At 53.6% G+C, this 20,323-nt stretch overlaps 1 protein-coding gene across 2 annotated transcripts in view; it reads left to right on the top strand.

Annotated features, from left to right (window-relative positions):
- EFCAB2 (EF-hand calcium binding domain 2) overlaps positions 1–20,323 on the top strand; it is a 337,580-nt gene that overhangs the window by 307,746 nt on the left and 9,511 nt on the right. The gene's annotated exons all lie outside the window — the stretch shown is intronic.

The raw sequence follows: 20,323 nt of genomic DNA, 5'->3' as shown, positions 1-20,323 counted from the left end.
CTGTAAAACAAAAATGGTTGAGAGCTATGTCATGTACTATACAGAAAATATGCATACCTGAAGTTTGTGTTCATGCATATGGATATGCGTGGAGCTGCAAGTAGAAATCTTGAAGACTTGTACAGTATTTGTGGTAGATGCTGCTTGCCAATGATATGACACTTGTACTCAGAGAGATTCAGAGTACATTTGCAGTGCTGATCTATGATGATGCTGTTAGATGTAGAGGTCTTGAATGTGATTGGTGCATGGTCATGTGATTTTTGAGGTACATCCAATGAGGGAATGGCAGAGAGAGTGTAGTGGAAATGGTAGAAGGGCTGTTCATGTTACGATATGTCCGCGGACATGGCGGTAGTTCCAGGACATCGGGAGTTACATCCGGGGATTTTTGGGTTCAGAAGTCATGCAAATGAGAATAAGCACTGAAAGGGATTGGTCAGGAAAGTTTGGTGGGTGTGTTGTGCCAGGAGAGATTTTTTGAGATACTCTTTTTGCTGAGAGAACAAAAGATAGCTATGGCTGTGTGTTTCAGAAAACAGATTGTTTGGATTTTAGGAGATTCGTGGATACATTGGTTGAAGGTGCATGCAGAAAGCTGTGGAGTAGCTGTAGATCTTGGATTGCCACATGTGAAAGTACACTGGCATGGAGTACGTGGAATGAAGTGGTTGGATTTGCTACCTCTCTGTGCTACTTTGGAGACAGAGCAACATCCAGACATAATTGTAATTCATTGTGGAGGGAACAGTTTAGGGCATGTGACTGGAATTTTTTTGCAATTTGCTATGAAACAAGGACTGAGGAAGGTTATGGACATGTTTCCTAATTCGCAAGTGATATTTTCACGGATTGCGCAGAGACAAATGTGGCTTCGTTCTTCTTCATTTGGTCCACAAATGGAAAAAGCAAGGCGCAATGTTAATAAGGCTGTTTGTGGCTTTCTAAGAGATTTTGGCATGTCTTCTTTTCACAATGAAAATATTATGTTTTGTAGTACATACATTTTTCGCGGAGATGGAGTCCATCTTACTTATGCTGGCAATCAGATTTTTCTGAGAAATGTACAAAATGCATTGCGACCTTTTTTGGAATTACAACAACGATTTTGAAGTAGTAAGCATTTACAATTTTTGACTTACAAACACCACCCAAAGGCTCTTTTCAGAGCCACCACTTCTTTCCAGAGAAAATTACAATGTTTGTGATGGAGTAGTAACCCAATTTTTTTAATGTTCGCGAACTGTTCGCGGAGTTCTAAAAAATACAAAGAGCCCTGCTTCATTTATTTTCACTTCTATTTTTTAACTGGGAAAGGCGGCTCTGAAAAGAGCCTTATTTTTTTTTGATTTTTGTAATTTTGTATTTTTTTTGGTTTTTCAGACACGACACAGTAGGAGAGGAGGGTAAAGGAGGGTAAAGGGGGGGACACCAACCACAGGGTTAAGAAAGGGCGAGCTGAGAAAGGAAGATGTAGAGTGGATTTTATTTGGGTAGTGAGCAGGTCTTCTCGTGCTCTGAGACGATAGTCTCAAAAGCACTCCGAAGTCGCTCCCCCCTGCAGAGTACTGTGTCACAGTACATACATACACCTGTGACCCTCGAAAGGTAAGGGTCATCAGCATTCTGTATGGCCTGTGAGGCAGCTTGAGAAAGACGCTGTCCCACAGAGGTGGTCCTTGTGGTGACAGGATCAGAAACAGAGGATGAAGTAGAGGAAATCAACCTGCTACGTTCTTCGCAAGGTACAACCCTGCGAATAGCCCCAGAGTGAAATGACCTCAGGTGTCGCTTCATAGTAGTGGTCCCAAAGCTGTAGTTACCGTGCTTCCCGCGACTGAGTATCATTTTGCACTCATTGCAGGTAACATGATTCGCACGAGCCTTAGGACCATTCCCATGAATGGTAAATAACCGCCACACCCAAGACTCACGCCTAGTGCGGGTAGTAGGGATTTCCTCTACCTCATTCTCATCATCCTCTTCTTCCTCCTCCGCATCCTCACTCCTGTTCCCCTCTTGCCCTTGGGGAGGTGGTGGTGGTGGAGGGGGTGGTGGTGGTGCTGACGCAAGTGCAGCACCAAGTGGCAGTTCAGCAGCCAAGGATGCCATGTTGATGATGGTGTAGTCTGCAGGCGGTAGCAAAAATCACTGTGGTCTGAAGAATAGCCAGAAACACAATGGGAATAAGCTCTTGGGTGTGGTCTTTTATAGGGGTGCTTGTGCGCGGTCCGCGGACATGCGCACTGTGCGCGGACAGATCGAACACAAAAAAAGGATCGGAAAGTTTCAAAAGGTATATAGAAAGTCAAGATTGCTATGTGGGACTTGTGGCATGGTGAGATTTTATTGAAAAATATTATGGATTAACTGAAAATGTACTTTTAAATTGTTCGGGGACACGAACAGTGTCCGCATTTCAGGACACACGGTGAGCGTGGGCGCGGTCATATGATCTGTTTGCGAACTCGTCTGCGAAGGAAGCGCCTGTCCGCAGGACACCAAGTGCACGGAGTTTGGTTAGCGCATGCGCATTGATGTCCTACGGACACTGTTCGGGTTCTGAAGTAATTAAAAGTGCGTCACACGTGAAATGAATATTGCAGGACACCGCGTGTGTTCTTAGAACAGTTTAAACTTGGTAGCGAACAGTAAGGACAGATATAGTGTTCTTCAGGACACGTGTAATTTAGTTTATGTAGGAACATTTCAGGACACCAATTGTGTTCTTAGAACACTTTCAATTGGGTAGCGAACACTACGAACAGTTGTACTGTTGTTCAGGACACATCATTTTCGTGTATTTAGGAGCATTTCAGGACAGCAATTGTGTTCTTAGGACAGTTTTAAGTTGATATCGAACATTACGGACAGATATAGTGTTCTTTAGAACACTTTAATTTTTGTTTCTTTACGAACATTTCAGGACACCACGTGTGTTCTTAGAACAGTTTCAACTTGCTAGCGAACAGTACGAACAGGTGTGGTGTTCTTCAGGACACCTCCATTTTCGTTTATGTACGAACATTTCAGAACACTCGCACTGTCCGCGGACACTTTTATTGTTTAAAAAAAAAACGGAAACTGTTCACAATACAATATAAAAATTAAACTTTATTTAACATATATTAATAATTTATGACAGAGAAGGTGAGGCAGAAACAGAAACAAAAACAGGAGAATTTGGGGTTTCAACTTGATTGGTATTAGGTGAGGAAGGGATGGAAATCTTATCAAAACGTTTTGGATTATGGAGAGGGTTTGGGGATAATTGACTGGGATATGGTGAGGAGGGACAAGTACATGTGGGGCAATGGTATGACGTTTTTGTTTTAAAATGATCTTCAACAAAAGTTTTTAAATTATTAAAATTGGTCAACAGTAAATTAATTTTTTCTTTTATGTTGTCAAGCGTGTTTTCCATAACAGCTTCTTCAGAGGTAGTTTCTATTTTGTTATGCTCTGTATAAAAAGTATATATATATATATATATGTTAAATGTATACAAAATAATAATATTTAAATGGTTTATATTATAAAGTGTTTACCATTAGTTTCACTATCTTGTGACATTTCTTCATGTGGGAAATTGTCCTCTAGCTATTCTAGAGTACTAGACATTTCTGTGAGAAAAAAAAAGAAAAGATAATGGGGCCGATTCATGGAACAAACGTGCGCCGAAAATCTAGGCGCAAGCATGCGCAAGCATGCGCAAGCATGCGCAAGCGGAAAAAAACAGGCACGCACGCGTGCGATTCATGGAAGTCCCTGCGCGTGTTCACCGCGGGATGTGCGCCAAACCCGTGCATGGCGCACAAGTCACTGCAACATCGCGAAAGGCGTGCGCGACGCGCACAGTGAAAGCGCACAACCTCAGCGCACACACCAGAAAGTGGGCGGGACATGGGGCGTAACGCGCGGAATGGGGAACAACACGCGAAAATAAGGGCGTAACTGGGGATGTACTGCACGGAAGCAGAGGGAACGCCCACACGCACTCGAACCACACGTATTCATGGAATGGAATAGGGCAAAGCCACGCACAGCCAAAGCCATGCACAAGCTGAAACACGGCCGCCACACGAAGGCAGACGGTAGAGTCCCAGCGCATCAAAAAAGTGGCGCCGCGGGAAGTTAAATACGCGATTGAGCGGGGTACGTGTATTCCGGGGGTGCGCGGGAAGTTACACATGCGATTGAGCGAGGTACGTGTATTCCGGGGGTGCGCGGGAAGTTACACACGCGATTGAGCGGGGTACGTGTATTTCGGGGGTGCGCGGGAAGTCAAATATGCGATTGAGCGGGGTACGTGTATTTCGGGGGTGCGCGGGAAGTTACACACGCGATTTGGCTGGGTACGTGGATTTCAGGGGTGCGCGGGAAGTTCCACACGCGATTTGGCCGGGTACGTGGATTTCAGGGGTGCGCGGGAAGTTCCACACGCGATTGAGCGGGGTACGTGTATTCCGGGAGTGCGCGGGAAGTTACACACGCGATTGAGCGAGGTACGTGTATTCCGGGGGTGCGCGGGAAGTTACACACGCGATTGAGCGGGGTACGTGTATTTCGGGGGTGCGCGGGAAGTCAAATATGCGATTGAGCGGGGTACGTGTATTTCGGGGGTGCGCGGGAAGTTACACAGGCGATTTGGCCGGGTACGTGGATTTCAGGGGTGCGCGGGAAGTTCCACACGCGATTTGGCCGGGTACGTGGATTTCAGGGGTGCGCGGGAAGTTCCACACGCGATTGAGCGGGGTACGTGTATTCCGGGAGTGCGCGGGAAGTTACACACGCGATTGAGCGAGGTACGTGTATTCCGGGGGTGCGCGGGAAGTTACACACGCGATTGAGCGGGGTACGTGTATTTCGGGGGTGCGCGGGAAGTCAAATATGCGATTGAGCGAGGTACGTGTATTCCGGGGGTGCGCGGGAAGTTACACACGCGAATGAGCGGGGTACGTGTATTTCGGGGGTGCGCGGGAAGTTCCACACGCGATTTGGCCGGGTACGTGGATTTCAGGGGTGCGCGGGAAGTTCCACACGCGATTTGGCCGGGTACGTGGATTTCAGGGGTGCGCGGGAAGTTACACACGCGATATTATCAGGGTATGTGTATTACAGGGGTGCGCAGGGAGCAGCACACGTGAATTGCACGTGTGGGTCCTCCCAGGTGTACCCTCTACACCCTCCACGGCCCCTGCAGGTGGCTCACACCACAGGGGCCTACCCAGCACATGTCCTGCAGGCACCCCATCCACCTTGGCCATGCCCACCAGCCAACCCACATATCAACTAGCACTACTGCCCACCAACGCATGTCCCCTTGCACCCCCAGCGACCAGGGGCAGCCTCCACCAGGCCCCCACCCATGTCTCCCACCACCCCCACCCCCCAGCACTGTGGGGCACCTGCCAGCAGGCCCCCACCCATGTCCAACCCATGTCTCCCAGCACCCCCACCCCCCAGCAGTGCAGGGGCAGCCTCCACCAGGCCCCCACCCATGTCTCCCACCACCCCCACCCCCCAGTCACCAGGGGCAGCCTCCACCAGGCCCCCACCCATGTCTCCCACCACCCCCACCCCCCAGCAGTGCAGGGGCAGCCTCCACCAGGCCCCCACCCATGTCTCCCACCACCCCCACCCCCCAGCAGTGCAGGGGCAGCCTCCACCAGGCCCCCACCCATGTCTCCCACCACCCCCACCCCCCAGTCACCAGGGGCAGCCTCCAGCAGGCCCCCACCCATGTCTCCCACCACCCCCACCCCCCAGTCACCAGGGGCAGCCTCCACCAGGCCCCCACCCATGTCTCCCAGCACCCCCACCCCCCAGCAGTGCAGGGGCAGCCTCCACCAGGCCCCCACCCATGTCTCCCACCACCCCCACCCCCCAGCACTGTGGGGCACCTGCCAGCAGGCCCCCACCCATGTCCAACTCATGTCTCCCACCACCCCCACCCCCCAGCACTGTGGGGCACCTGCCAGCAGGCCCCCACCCATGTCTCCCAGCACCCCCACCCCCCAGCAGTGCAGGGGCAGCCTCCACCAGGCCCCCACCCATGTCTCCCACCACCCCCACACCCCAGTCACCAGGGGCAGCCTCCACCAGGCCCCCACCCATGTCTCCCAGCACCCCCACCCCCCCAGTCACCAGGGGCAGCCTCCACAAGGCCCCCACCCATGTCCAACTCATGTCTCCCAGCACCCCCACCCCCCAGCACTGTGGGGCACCTGCCAGCAGGCCCCCACCCATGTCCAACTCATGTCTCCCAGCACCCCCACCCCCCAGCACTGTGGGGCACCTGCCACCAGGCCCCCACCCATGTCTCCCACCACCCCCACCCCCCAGTCACCAGGGGCAGCCTCCACAAGGCCCCCACCCATGTCCAACTCATGTCTCCCAGCACCCCCACCCCCAGCACTGTGGGGCACCTGCCAGCAGGCCCCCACCCATGTCCAACTCATGTCTCCCAGCACCCCCACCCCCCAGCACTGTGGGGCACCTGCCACCAGGCCCCCACCCATGTCTCCCACCACCCCCACCCCCCAGCACTGTGGGGCACCTGCCAGCAGGCCCCCACCCATGTCCAACCCATGTCTCCCAGCACCCCCACCCCCCAGCAGTGCAGGGGCAGCCTCCACCAGGCCCCCACCCATGTCTCCCACCACCCCACCCCCCAGCACTGTGGGGCACCTGCCAGCAGGCCCCCACCCATGTCCAACCCATGTCTCCCAGCACCCCCACCCCCCAGCAGTGCAGGGGCAGCCTCCACCAGGCCCCCACCCATGTCTCCCACCACCCCCACCCCCCAGCAGTGCAGGGGCAGCCTCCACCAGGCCCCCACCCATGTCCAACTCATGTTCCCCACCCAACATGTCATCACAATCCAGATGGTCAGCCCCCAAATGCAAAACACCCACCCGAGTATTGCATCCACCCACTCATAATTTGCAATTACATCACAGAACACCAATTGCAAGTTCCGAAACAAACACATGTCCCTCACATACACCCAATGGGTGTCAGTGAATCTCAAAACACATAACATGAAATGCATGAAAACAATGAGATACCACACATTGAAGTTCAACAAAAAAATAATGTATTAAAGGAAACATGAATAGAATCAAAAATGAAGAAACAGAAATGTGAATGTAAAAAAATGAAAAGAAGCATGTCCGTTCAAAATTAAAAAAAAAATGAATATTGAAATCCAAAGTAATGTTGTACAAAGTCAATGTCCACAAAACAAAATCCAATGGGAAATAAAAATAAAAGCCATTGATCCATGGAGAATGTTAAAAAAGAAAGTATGTACAAGTCTACAACTATGTACAATGCAAGAAGCCAGGGTCCATTATCCCAACAAAATAAAGGAAACCTATCTAACTACACTAACTAATAAAAAAAATATATACAAAAATGTGGCCAATGTCCAAAAGGTCCAAATGAAACAAAAACAAAAATGAAACCTAACACTACCTACATAACTATGTACAAGGGCAGCGGGCTAGTTCCACGGCTCACTTCTGGATGTGCCAGGCCAGGGCATCATCGAACTCCTCCTCAATGTCCCGGAGGCGGTCCTCCTCCATGGCCCCGAGGGTCCGCAGGGCCGTCGACGTGTCCACCTCCAAACCCCTGCGGATTGCCTCGAGGCACTCGGCCCGCCTCAGGGCCCTCTGCATGGAGTTCTCCGCCCTGACCATTGAGAGCCGTGCCTCTTCCGCCCGCTGCCGCTCCGCATCTATGGCGTGGCCCAACCGCTGCCACACGGAAGACACTTTTTGTCCTGGGTCCTCCTGCCCTCCGGCCGATGCCTGCCCCTCCGATGTTGAAGGCCCCGAGCCTTCATGGCTCCCACCATGGTGCTGCTGCTGCTGTGCCTCTGCCCCTGCACTGCCTCCTGCTGCCTGCACATCCTCCGCCGGCTGGGGTGCAGTCGTTGACGTGGCCACCCCTGCTGGACGTCCGACTCCCGACTGTGGCAGGGATGCCTCCTCCACCAGCCTGGCCGCACCGTCAGAGGCAGCTCCACAAGGCACCCAGGTGACTGATGGGTGGGAAGATGGCACAGAGTACGACTGGCGCGTAGGGGGTCCAGCTGAGGAGGGGGTCGTGGCAAGCCCCATCAGACGGAGGAATCCAGCCTGGGTGACCTGTCCCAGCAGGCTGACGTGGTCAACGAGCCATTGGAGATGACGTGCAGTCTCTTCATGAAAAGACTGCAGGTCACCTCGCAAGGCCCGTTGACGCAACGCCACACCAGCCAGGACAGGCTCAACCCGGGCCTGGATAGCCACGTCCGCAGGCAGAGGAAGGCCAGTTGACGTCAGCTCATCCCCTGCCTGAAAACTGGTCTGGACATAGGCATCCCTGCTGGTGCAAGATGATGCAGGGACAGGATCAGGGACAGGATTGCACACAGGCACCTCCGCGGCGGCCTGTGCTGCCTCCTGTCCCTGGTCCTGCACTGCACCACTAGCACCAGTGGGATCCCCACCCCCAGACCCCGTCTCTGGTGCTTGCACGGCCTCCTCCTCCACCAAACCCCCCACCAACCTGGATGACTCTGTGCCATCTTCCCCCGTTGGGCCCTGTGGGGTCCCAGCTGCCCCTTCTGCTGCCGAGGAGTCCAACTGCAACCTCCGCCTCTTGGACCTCCCCCCGGCAGCTGCGGCCTGGGACGCGGCACCGGACTCCTCACTCCCCGACGAGATGACAACATGGGAGGGGAGCCGGGCCTTGCGTCTCCGGCTGGCGGTGGGATCCCCGCTGCTGTGCTCCACAGCACCTTCTCCGCCCTCTTCATCAGTTGACGCTGCAGACACGGAGAAACAAAACACACGCATCAGGGCAATGTACAATGGACACATACACACATGACAGTTGTACATGAGTGGCATTGGCAAACCTCAGACATGTCATCACGATCCCCAACACACATGTCATTACAACTCGCACACACGAGCCATACCACAGCCATATCGCAACTACCAACACCATCCATACACATACAACAGCATGAGCAGCCAAAGGTGAGCCAGACATCACATGCAACACAGGAAGTGCACCACACATGTACACACACCACCACACTTGCATGCATGTGTACACCTCTGGCAAGTGTCGCAGTGTTCAGACGGGCATCCATGTCACATCTGCCCATCAGGCTTCCACATACCGCTGTCACATGCATCCATGTTGCATCACTGTTGCACCCTTGTCAAATACACACACATGCACACAGCGCTGATACATGCAGCTGAAAACAACATACATGCGTGACATCACGGACATGTCTACTCACATACACATTCATACAAACTTGTGTGCCCACACAACTGCATTTGGCATGCAAGCCCACACAAACAGGCACCATCCATGTCTCACACATTACAGCCCTCGCATGTGTCAGCCCCACGGCCCTGTACACCCGCACCCATACTCGACACCATACAAACAGATGTGCAAACTGCACACTACTGAACAATCACCACACGCACTGCTCACAATCAGGATGCATGTACACTCACCGCTCGACTCCAGACGGGTCTGCCTCTCAAGGACCTGGACGTGGAGCGCTGGGGATATGTGTTCCAGGACCCTCATCTGTTCCTCCGACAAGTGGCCCCGGCGCCCCTTGGCATCCGCTGCCTTCAAGAGGCGCCGGGCCTTGTTCAGGGTCCTGGACCTGAAGTCCTCCCAGCGCTTCTTGACATGTTGGAAGTCGCGGACTACCACCCCCTCCGTGTTGATGGCAGTCACGATGTCAGTCCAGATCCGAGTCCGTCCTTCCTTGTCGGCGCGGGAACTTCCGAAGAGGGCATCATACTGCCCCAGGACTTGCTCCACCAGGACACCAACTTCGGTGGCACTGAATCTGGTGCCCCTCTGCCTCTCTGGCCGGGGGTTGTCAGTGGTCACAGATGGAGTTTGCCCCGACATGACAACCCCAGAGGCAGGAGTGGGTGGGCAACTGGGTCCTGGGGCTGGGCTGTGGAGCGATGGAATCCCAGTCGGGAGTCTTTGGTTCCAGCAGGGGTGGTCACACCAACAGCACCCCTGGCTGATGTGCAGGCAGCAAATGGCAGGGCACGTGGGCAGCAGGCAGTCAGGCAGCAGCAGATGGCAGGTGGGAGCGTGCTCGGGGCTCTGGGGGGCAGTAGTTCGGCCTTCTGGGCAGGAGCGTGGTCTTCCGTGTGCTTACGCGTGGCCAGCTTGATACGGAGTGATTTGGCACGTGAAAATTCTGCACGTCAGCGTGTAATTCGAGGAAAGGCCCTTAGCGCGTAAGCGCGTCTGCACGCATACGCATTTTCATTGGACCAAAGGCCCTCAGCGCGTGAGCGCGTCTGTGACGTGACGTGCGAGGGAGTATCCCTCATTGCACGTGATGACAGAACACACGTGGATTTCAACCAATCGCGTGTGAAAGTTCACTGCACCCCGGAACACACGTACCCAGGCCAATGGCGTGTGGAACTACCCGCGCACCCCGAAACACACGTACCCAGGCCAATGGCGTGTGGAACTACCCGCGCACCCCGAAACACACGTACCCAGCCCAATGGCGTGTGGAACTACCCGCGCACCCCGAAACACACGTACCCAGGCCAATCGCGTGTACGCTCGCTCCCCTCCGATCACACGCGATGACACCCGAATACGGGAAACCAACGAGTCCGCCCACACGGAGGCGTCCCGCGCCCGCGCACAGCATAAAAGTGCGCGCAAACAACAAACGCGTATATACAGCGACGATGAATGCCCCATTTGTTGCTGCACTGATTGTGGGACACCGCAGGAGGAGGAGAATAGCCAGGGCACGCATTTTTGCACCACGGACAAGCCTTTTTGGGATGCCTGACGACCAGGTCTACGGCAGGTATAGGTTTCCACCCCATATCATCCTAGACCTGGTCAGGGAGTGGGAAGATGACCTCACATCCCCCACCCTTTGCTCCCAAGCATTGAGCCCCTTGGAGAAGCTGCTCAATGTCTTGCATTTTTTGGCCACTGGGTCGTTTCAGCGGACCACTGCCATAGTGGGGGGGGTCTCACAGGCCACGCAGTCACGCTGCCTACACCAGGTACTGGCAATCATGACAGCGCGCCCCTCAGTCCGCAGGCACATATACATGCCCAGAACACCCGCAGAAAGGCAGGCCGTTGTCCTGGATTTTTTCAGGGTGGCACACTTCCCCAAAGTGCTCGGTGCCATAGATTGCACCCATGTGGCCCTACGTCCACCTAGGGCCACTGAGCACATCTACCGAAACCGCAAGCACTGGCATTCCATCAATGTACAGGTGGTATGCGATGCAAAGGGAATCATCACCTCTGTCTATGCAAACTACCCTGGCTCCACCCATGACAGTTTCATATACAGAATGTCCGCCCTGAGCCGGGCCCTGGAAGCTGGGCAGCATGGCGACACATGGCTCCTAGGTGAGTACAAATGCCCTTGCACATGCATGCATGTCACACACACACAAACATCCCAACCCTAATAATCTCAATTATTATCGCCTCCCCAGGAGACAGTGCCAACCCTCTGAGCAACCACATGATGACGCCAATCCGGAACCCCACCACACCACCCCAGGTAAGATACAACGCCGCCCATATTGCAACCAGGGGCATAGTGGAGCGCACATTCGGAGTGCTCAAGTCACGTTTCCGCTCCCTTGACCGCTCTGGTGGGCAACTACTCTATGCACCACCAGTAGTGTGCAGGATCATTGTGGCAGCATGTGTCCTGCACAATGTTGCAACACGGCAGGGCGTCCCGGTGGACATGGTGGTGCCCCCACATCCCCAACCACAGGCACAGGCGCTGCCCATGGGAGGGGACAGGGCACGTGGCGAGGAAGCCCGGACCCAGCTTGTGGCCACATTTTTCACCTAAACTCCCACCCCTGCGGAGTGCACACAGGCCTGGCACATACCAGGTGACAATCGATGATGACAAAGTGACAGTCAACTGTCACAACCCTACCACCCTGAGATAGTTGCCATGGAAGTGCCACATCGTCTGCATCCCTAGCTACTTAAACACAAGCTATCCTGTGCGACCAAAATGCACACATATGACATGTGACATGACATGGGCCATACACAAGTATTCCAAGGCGCAATGAGGCAGGGGGGGGGAATAAGGGAACACAGAGAACGGTACTACTAGGCCAGGTGTCATTGAGATTGTGCAAGTGCAGGGGTAGGGGGAAGGGAAAAGGGGAAGGGTGGGGGGGAGTCCAGTACAGGGGAAGTAGGCCAAAAGAATAATACATAGGTCGCCTGGTGGCAACTGCAAAGGTAAGTGCAGACAAGTGCTGGGAAGGGAGGGCTGTAGGGATAGAGAGACAGTACTGCAGTGCAGGGGTTGCCAGGGTGGCAGTGCAAGTGGACAGTGGCTGGGCCAGGGACCGAGGTTGGTGAGAGTGTCCCAGTAGCAGCTCCTGTGCAGTTCCAGTGAAGAATTCTGCAAGGGAGAGGCAGAGAGTAAGCAGAAGCAAAGAGGAAGGTCTTGAGGTGCTTCCAGAACTGGAGATGGTTCCCCTCAAGTTCAAGTCAGGCAGGAAGTCTGTTCCAGGGGGAGGGCCCTGCTGCGGAGAGAAACCTACCCCCAGCTAGTTGCTCTGAGAAGCGGATGACCTGGACATGCAAGGTGTGCATCACACACACCTGCAAAACAGGCCATGGCCATCACTGTCATGTCAGTCAAACCCTCCCAAACATCAACATGACATGGCAAGCAATACCCATACACTGACGCAGTAACAATAAGGTACACATTGACATGTCCTAAATGTACAGTGGCATCGGACAATGATGCCTGACCCGGAATCAGATGAAATGACAGACCAACAAAATGTCCCACCCAAAATAAGTCGTTTCCAAATGCATTGCAACAGTCGTAGACGTAACATCACAATGAATGCCTGTCTATATGCACATTATGCATTGCAAAATCAACACTGCTGCTCATGCATCACACTGCTCAGCGCACAGCACAGTGAACAGCCATTGCGTGTGATGCACACCCTGAGCATCACATCTAAGTGACAGACTACATCAAACATCAAATTTGGCATGTACTGGAACCATAATCGGTCACAGAACATGTGCTGCCGGGACACAGTGGGCACCAGAAGGCAAACAGTGTACACGTGGATATGCAAGGGTGGGAGTACATGGAGTGCATCCGAGTGCAAGTGTGTGGTTCTGCAGGGACATGCACTCCACATATGCATGTGCACTCAAGTGACCATTAGTGTTCCCTACACATCACATGTGAACATCCACCATGTGTACACCCCAGCATGTCAAACCACAACTATCCCCTCACACCTGAAAGGAAAACACAACACATGAACAGGCATTGATCAGCAGAACACAACATGTACATAGGACAACAACATTACAATGTCAGAGTTCCCATCACACTGCAGGGCAATGCAACTATCAACAACAACCCCCCCCTCCCACGCAAATGACCATGACCCACTGAACAACTGCACCTGGGTCATGGAGCCTCCAACCCTCATTTCCACCTGGCCACAGGATCACCTTTACCCTTCGTGTCCATCTCCCACCTTGTGTGTTAAAAGATGCCTGAACCCTCAGAATCCACACTCATTTCCAAAATCACAAAATCCAAGGCATGAAAACGAACCCAAACACCCTCCAGTAGATGACTTGACGTAGCAGTACCTCACAAACGCCAAGTACTACCACAATGATGCAACAACCAAGGTAGCACAGCAGAACAATGTCACGACAGGATGTGAGACATGTGTGGTACATGACATAGGATGATGCACCATGAATGGATGTGTATTGTCACAGGTCCCCTGTACAGGCGCGGGAGTCTCATGAAACAACCACCCACACCATGTCCCGGGTGCCTGCAAGGTCAAACTCACACAGGCCCCTGAGATCATGGTGGGGAATGAGGTTCAGGGATATGCAGTCGGGACAGGTGTAGACACACTGGATGACTGGAATGAGTGGCAGGTGAGGGGAGGAGGAATGACACATGAAACTAGGGAATGCACGAAAATATACAACCTGCATGAACACATACACAATCCAAACAAACTTGGACATCATTGTCATGGCCTTCTGTAGTCCAGGCTCAGGAGTGGTACGAACCAACCACCCCCTCTAGGGTTTTGGCGCCTGCAAGTTCGGGGCTTACACAGGCATCCGCAACCCCAGTGGGGAAAGAGGGTCAGGGAACGTTGCTTGGATAGGCACGGGAAGCAGGAACACCGGGTAGAGGGTACAGGTTTCATAATTGCATAGGATCACGGGTGAATAGGGAAAAAAACATACATCCATGCATCAGTACACTCCCCAGCAAGCCTATGCAGGGCAGTTTGTAAGGAAAACAACAAGACACTTAGCTCTGGTTTTGAGTGCTGGCCTCCTGCCTGCGCACTCTCAGGGCCGGTTACAGGAGCACTCCAATGCTGCAAAGAGAGACACAGTCAACAACCTGTATGTGCCAATTACACGAAAACACAACACAAAACATGCCCCATAGCAACTAACTACTCTACAAACAGACAATCAGTGCTCGATGCTTCGTACCCATATATAACATCACCCCTGTGATGGGTCATACACAGTCAATGCAGTAAGTCAGGCGCTGGTGGGTGCGTGGCAAATGGAACACCAATGTGTCACAATTCACACAACATGCAATGTTCCCTGGGTAAGCAGACAGACCCATATGGCAAGCCATGACTACAGAGCAAGTTGCGTACCACCATGACCAAAACAAAGTTGGCAGAGCATTTATCATGAAGTACGTGGAATAGACATGCACTGCACCCAAGTATGTCCCTTGCTGTATGTCCCTGTGAGCTGCCCCTTTCCATGTCTTGGAAGGCTACATGGTTGATACAAGTGCCTCAATGAACCTTGGTGTACTGCAGGGTATGTGCCACTGCCCCTGCATGTGTCCCAGACAACCCTACTATCAACAGCCATCAGTCCACAAACACATCTGAGCTGCATTGTGTGTTTCAACACCAATATTCGTCTAAGCTCACCCTCAGTGCTGTGACTAAGCCTGCATGTGCAACTCGCCTGGTGCAAGCTTTGCTGTGTCGTGGCCCCCCTGTGATGCTCACCTTGCCTGGAGTTCCTTGGAACATGTCAGCAGTTCTAGGATGTGGGTCTGCAATCACTGTGGCTCTGCTCGTGCACACATGTGCATGTGGGCACCAACAAACGGGTCAGGAAATCCGTCGTCCAATGGGCCATGTCTGCTGGCAAAGGTGCTCTGGTGCCTCATCCCCCTGCAGAAAGTGCATGAAACAAATGATTAATGCATCAAAGTGATCTGTGTGTGTCTCATCAGGCATCTCATTACTTGACCATGTCAGAGAGTCACATCACAAATCACACCATCAGTCCGTCTTTGACTTCCAAAGTGTGGAACACTATCTACAGCATGAATTGCAACAGGCACGTGTACAGGAAAGAAATGAGACATAATACACAATGCATAGCAATCAATGTCCACATTAATCATGACACACCCCATCTAACAAAAGCTGAACAGTGGACAATTACACCTAAATCATCCCCACTAGGGGTGTCAACACAAGTCACAAAGCACCAGACATGCCACAGATATGACAGTCCAAAGCCCTTGTGTAAAATTCTGTAACACCGAACCATCCTTGCGAGCCCATGGATAAGGGAGGCAGGAGTGGCATATGTGAGTCAAGGAACCCAAGCAGCAAACACATACACAAGACAACCATGAAGGGCCCAGCTGGAACAGACAGTGGATGCCTTCAAAAACCACAAGGCACCGCACTGTCACATGAAAGCACAATAGACTACAAATTTTAAACTAACTCAACTATTAACTAATTACACTAACTATGGAAAACCTACATTACCTATTTAAACTAACTATCAAACAGAAACTTAACTAACTAAACTAAACGAAAAATCAAAAATGGCCACATATGACCCGGGGGGGAGGGGAGGCACCCAGGAGGGGGGAGGTACAGGGTGCTGCTCAACATCCACATGCGATGATGCTGAGCCAAAAAAAAATACCTCCATGGGCTCAACGCCTGCACAGCACGTCCTATGTGGGAGATAGATGGTCGTCCGAGTCTGGCTCATCCCGGAAAGGAGGACGTGGCACAGTAGCCTGGCCACGCCTAGCCGCAGCTTGCCCCTCGTCGGCAGCAAGTCTGCCGGACAGGTGAGCCTGGTTCTGTGTGGCGATGTTACATAGGTCTGCATGCAGAACCTCACGTGATACACGTGCTTCCTCTTGCAAGGTAGCACGTGTAACACGGAGTTCCTCCTGCAAGGCCTGGCTGGACAACCGCTGCACCTCCCGGCAAGCCTGTAGCTCAGCCGAGATGGTGCGCTCAAGCTGTGCAAACCTCTCCTCTGCCTGCTGCCTCTGGGACATCATAAGGACACCCAGAGTGGATCTGAGGGAGGCATACTCCTCCCTCAGGGCATCCATGTGCGCCTCTGCGTGAGCAGCAATTGCTTGACGCAGAGACGACATTTCAGCCTGGCGTGCCCTGTCTGAGGCCGCCATGCCCAGCCTGAGCGAGCGGGCCGTGGACCGTGCCGCCTGCTGCTGGAGAAGCACCTGCCTAGCAGGGGGGAGCACAGATCGGGCCACACGCTCCATGCTGTCAGCGATGTTCTCCATTGCTGCCCCCTGCCGTTCAGAATTGGCCGTCATGTCTTGCTCCCACTCAGTATACAGCGGTTGCGCGCGGCGACCGCGTTGCCGGGCTTGACCCCCTGCGGGACCCAAGGACCGGAGGTCCTTGCTGTGTTGGCACCGCCTGCGGCTGCACGACTACATGCCCCCGTCGACGTGATGTCCCAGGCACATCAGTGACTGGTGTGGAGGGTGACCCTGCGTCCCGATCCACCACGGGCGGAGGAACCAAGACTGTCTGATCCCTCAGTGCAGGTGTCGCAGACAGAGGAGTGTCCACATCAGAATCACTCACCCCTGACACATGGACTTGATGCTCATCCAACTCAACATGGACGTCAGAGTCGTCATCACGGCTGGACTCATAGGCAGCCAGAGACAGGATGGACTGCAGCACTTGGGGGTTTTCGTGGCCTACCACCCCACGACCCCCACTAGTGCCGGGTTGATGTGGTCTTACCAACCCTGTGTCTGGCATGACAACACCATCCTCTGCATCCATTGCGTCATCACCTGAAAAATAGAGAGGAAAAGGTCACTACACATGTCAGAAGCACACAACACACACACACACCGACAGCAAATTCATCCGGCAGACATGTGACACACAACATATGACCTGGCATGCATGCTGGGTCTACTTTGAATAGCTACTGTGATCAGACCTGTTGAAAGGTGGCAGTTTGCATGGAAGTGGGTCTATGCAGTGCTGAAAATGTGTACGCCACTCACTACCTACATATACAAGCACTCCATGGTGTGTGCCAGGAAATGTGAAGGCAGTGCAATGTCAAATTCAGACATCACGTGCATTGTGTATTCAATGTGTACCATGTCTAGCAGCCAAGCACCCCTCCACCCCAGTACCAAAGCAGGGATGCCTAGCATGGTATCAAAAGGCTGACCATACACCTGTGTATTGACAAGCAGTGTTGACTGGCATCAACAGCTTAATGTGATTCAAATTACAACACTGCAAATGATGCTGGGACAGTGGGCAGGACACATGATGGAAGATCCGGAGGCCAGCCACGTGTGAAGAAGACACGACAAGAGTTGGACAGAGTCATTGGCCATTGAACAGGCTGAGGCCTGTGAGCCACACAGATTGTCAGAGCCTAAACATGTGTGCAACGCAGGACTGAGCCACAGTTGACATGGGGAGGCCGATAATATGGCAGGCAATGTATGTAACCAAGGACTCATATTACAGTGATCATCCAGTCAAGGACACATAGGGGCATGCGTGCAATGCACATGGAGCATGAATGGGCACTCATGTCCCTGCGGGACATCTGACCCATGCACAGTACAAGTGGGATACCCTGCATCGAGTACTAAGTCTGTACCACATGGCATATGTCTGGCAGTTTCTAAGCTGGAAGTTAGCATCTACACAGGACACATGAACAAGAAACTACACATTGGCAAGAATGTAGCAGACCAGTGCAAAGGTGGAACTGGGGTGCAGAGTGGCGGAGAAGGGGCAAGGGAGCATGCCCACATGGAGTCCCGCATGCAGGCAGAGGAGACATGCATGACGGTAGCATTGCATTACTTACACATCAGAACCATGTACACGTCACATGTAGCAGCAATCATGCACAACACATCCCACAAGTGAAACACACACGTCCTCAACAACTACGCATCAACACTCACTGGACTGGGCATCAAAGTCCAGCATCTCTCCCACACCTTCGACCAATTCTGGTGGTATGAACTCCGCAACGAGAGCCTCATGCGGAGTGAGTTCTTCCTCCTCTGGTGCAGGCCCACCGCCAGTCACCAGAGTCAAGTTGTAATTTGAGGCACGCTTAGCCTTAGTGCTGCGCTTGATGTCATTCCAGCGCTTTTTGCACTCCTGCGCCGTGCGCACCTCATGGCCGAATGAACTGACATGTTCCGCAACATGCTTCCAGTGGGTGTCACGTTGGGCAGCCGTAGTCTGACTATTGGCACCCACTAGCATGTCACAGCTGTGTCCCCGCACGTAGTCCACAAGGAAGTCCAGTTCCTGCTTACAGAAAGGCTTCTTCCTCGACGTGCAGGAGGTCGTGGCTGTGTGTGGGGTCCCAGCCTGTGCTGCAGGTGCAACCTTCCTCCTCTTGGACTGTGGCGCAGACCCTGGCTGGCTAATGCCGCCCTGACCAGTATGGCCAGTGGGTTCGGTGGATTGAGCCGAGGGAGTGGCAGGTGGAGGGATGACCAAAGGCCTGACTTGTGTCAGTGGCAGCTGGGTGCCCACTAATGGACCCTGCGCAGCAACATCAGCTGTGGCAGGGTCATTGACCGCAACGGTCCTGGTTGGCAGACTCACAACCGGGGTGCTGTTGGGTGCATCTGCCCCTGCACTTGCCAACACCCGGCTGTTCGGGGCAGCAGATGACATGACTGCCCCAGGGACACGTGTCTTGGTCTGAGCAGCCCGGCGTGCCCCTATGGTTTCCCCCCTGGCCTGTTGGAGATCTACCAAGGGCTCTTCAAGTGCCAACGCAGCCTGCGCTGGCAGACCCTGAGCCTGGGTGGCGGTGTCCACAGCTGCACCTGCAGCTACCGCTACCCTTGGGCCCGTGGCAGTCTATGGAACGGACTGCCGGGTCATACCGGTGCCAGTGCCAGATGCAGGAGCTGCATCCCCCGGAACCACAGGGGGTGGTGGCATGGCTGCACCAACACATGGCACAACATTGTGCTCAAGTGGCGCACCCCTGCCTCTTCCCCCTCTGTGGCTGCCCTGGACACCCTGGAGTCCCCCTACTCCATGGTCACCACGGCCACGTCCCCGACCACGCCCGCCACGAGGAGTACGCCCAGCTGAGGCGCCCCTCACCTTTGGTGGCCTCCCAACCATGGCACAGATGTAATAGTGCTGGCACAGATGGAGTGGTGCCAATGGGAGGTGTACAGCACAATTGACCTGGGCAATTGGGGTGAAGGGGGTGGGAAGCAAGATGTTAACAGCCCCCCTGCACCTGCAAGGCTGTATGTGACCCCGGTGATGTGGTGACGGGTCACGCAACGCTCAGGCACCCCAAAACTGCAGTAAAACCGTGCACGCAACCCTGCAGCCTACGTGCGTGGATTTAACCTCCCGCAGTACGCGGTGGCACCCAGTAACACGAATAACGCGTACGCGTGGGACACGCAGGCTACGTTGACATCGAAAATGGGTGCAATACACAGGGGCACCCGCAGTGGGGAAAAGGAGCGTTTGCGACTCACCGTCTGACTAGCGCGATGCAGAAAAACACGCGTAGCCAATACCCCCGCCAAAAGAAGAGATACGTCCTTGAGAGCTGTGAAGTAGATGGCGCGCGAAACAACTGGAAGCAGCAACACACGTCGGTCTCCACGGAAGGCACGTACAGCGAATTGCTGGGCCCGCTCACCTTTAACCCGTGCTGAGGGAAACGCACGCGCGCGTCACGTCACATGCGGACGTGCAGTTTTTCACGCGCGATTACGCGCATTACACGCGCGATTAGCCTGGGTACGTGTGTTTCCGGGTGCGTGGGTAGTTCCACACGCGATTGGCCTGGGTACGTGTATTACAGGGGTGCGCGAGAAAATCTACACGCGATTGGCCTGGGTACGTGTGTTCCG

The sequence above is a fragment of the Ambystoma mexicanum genome, chromosome 4q (genome assembly GCF_040938575.1).
Source record: "Ambystoma mexicanum isolate Mex_15411 chromosome 4q, UKY_AmexF1_1, whole genome shotgun sequence".
Lineage (NCBI taxonomy): Eukaryota > Metazoa > Chordata > Amphibia > Caudata > Ambystomatidae > Ambystoma > Ambystoma mexicanum.
This window is presented reverse-complemented; position numbering and strand designations above follow the sequence as displayed.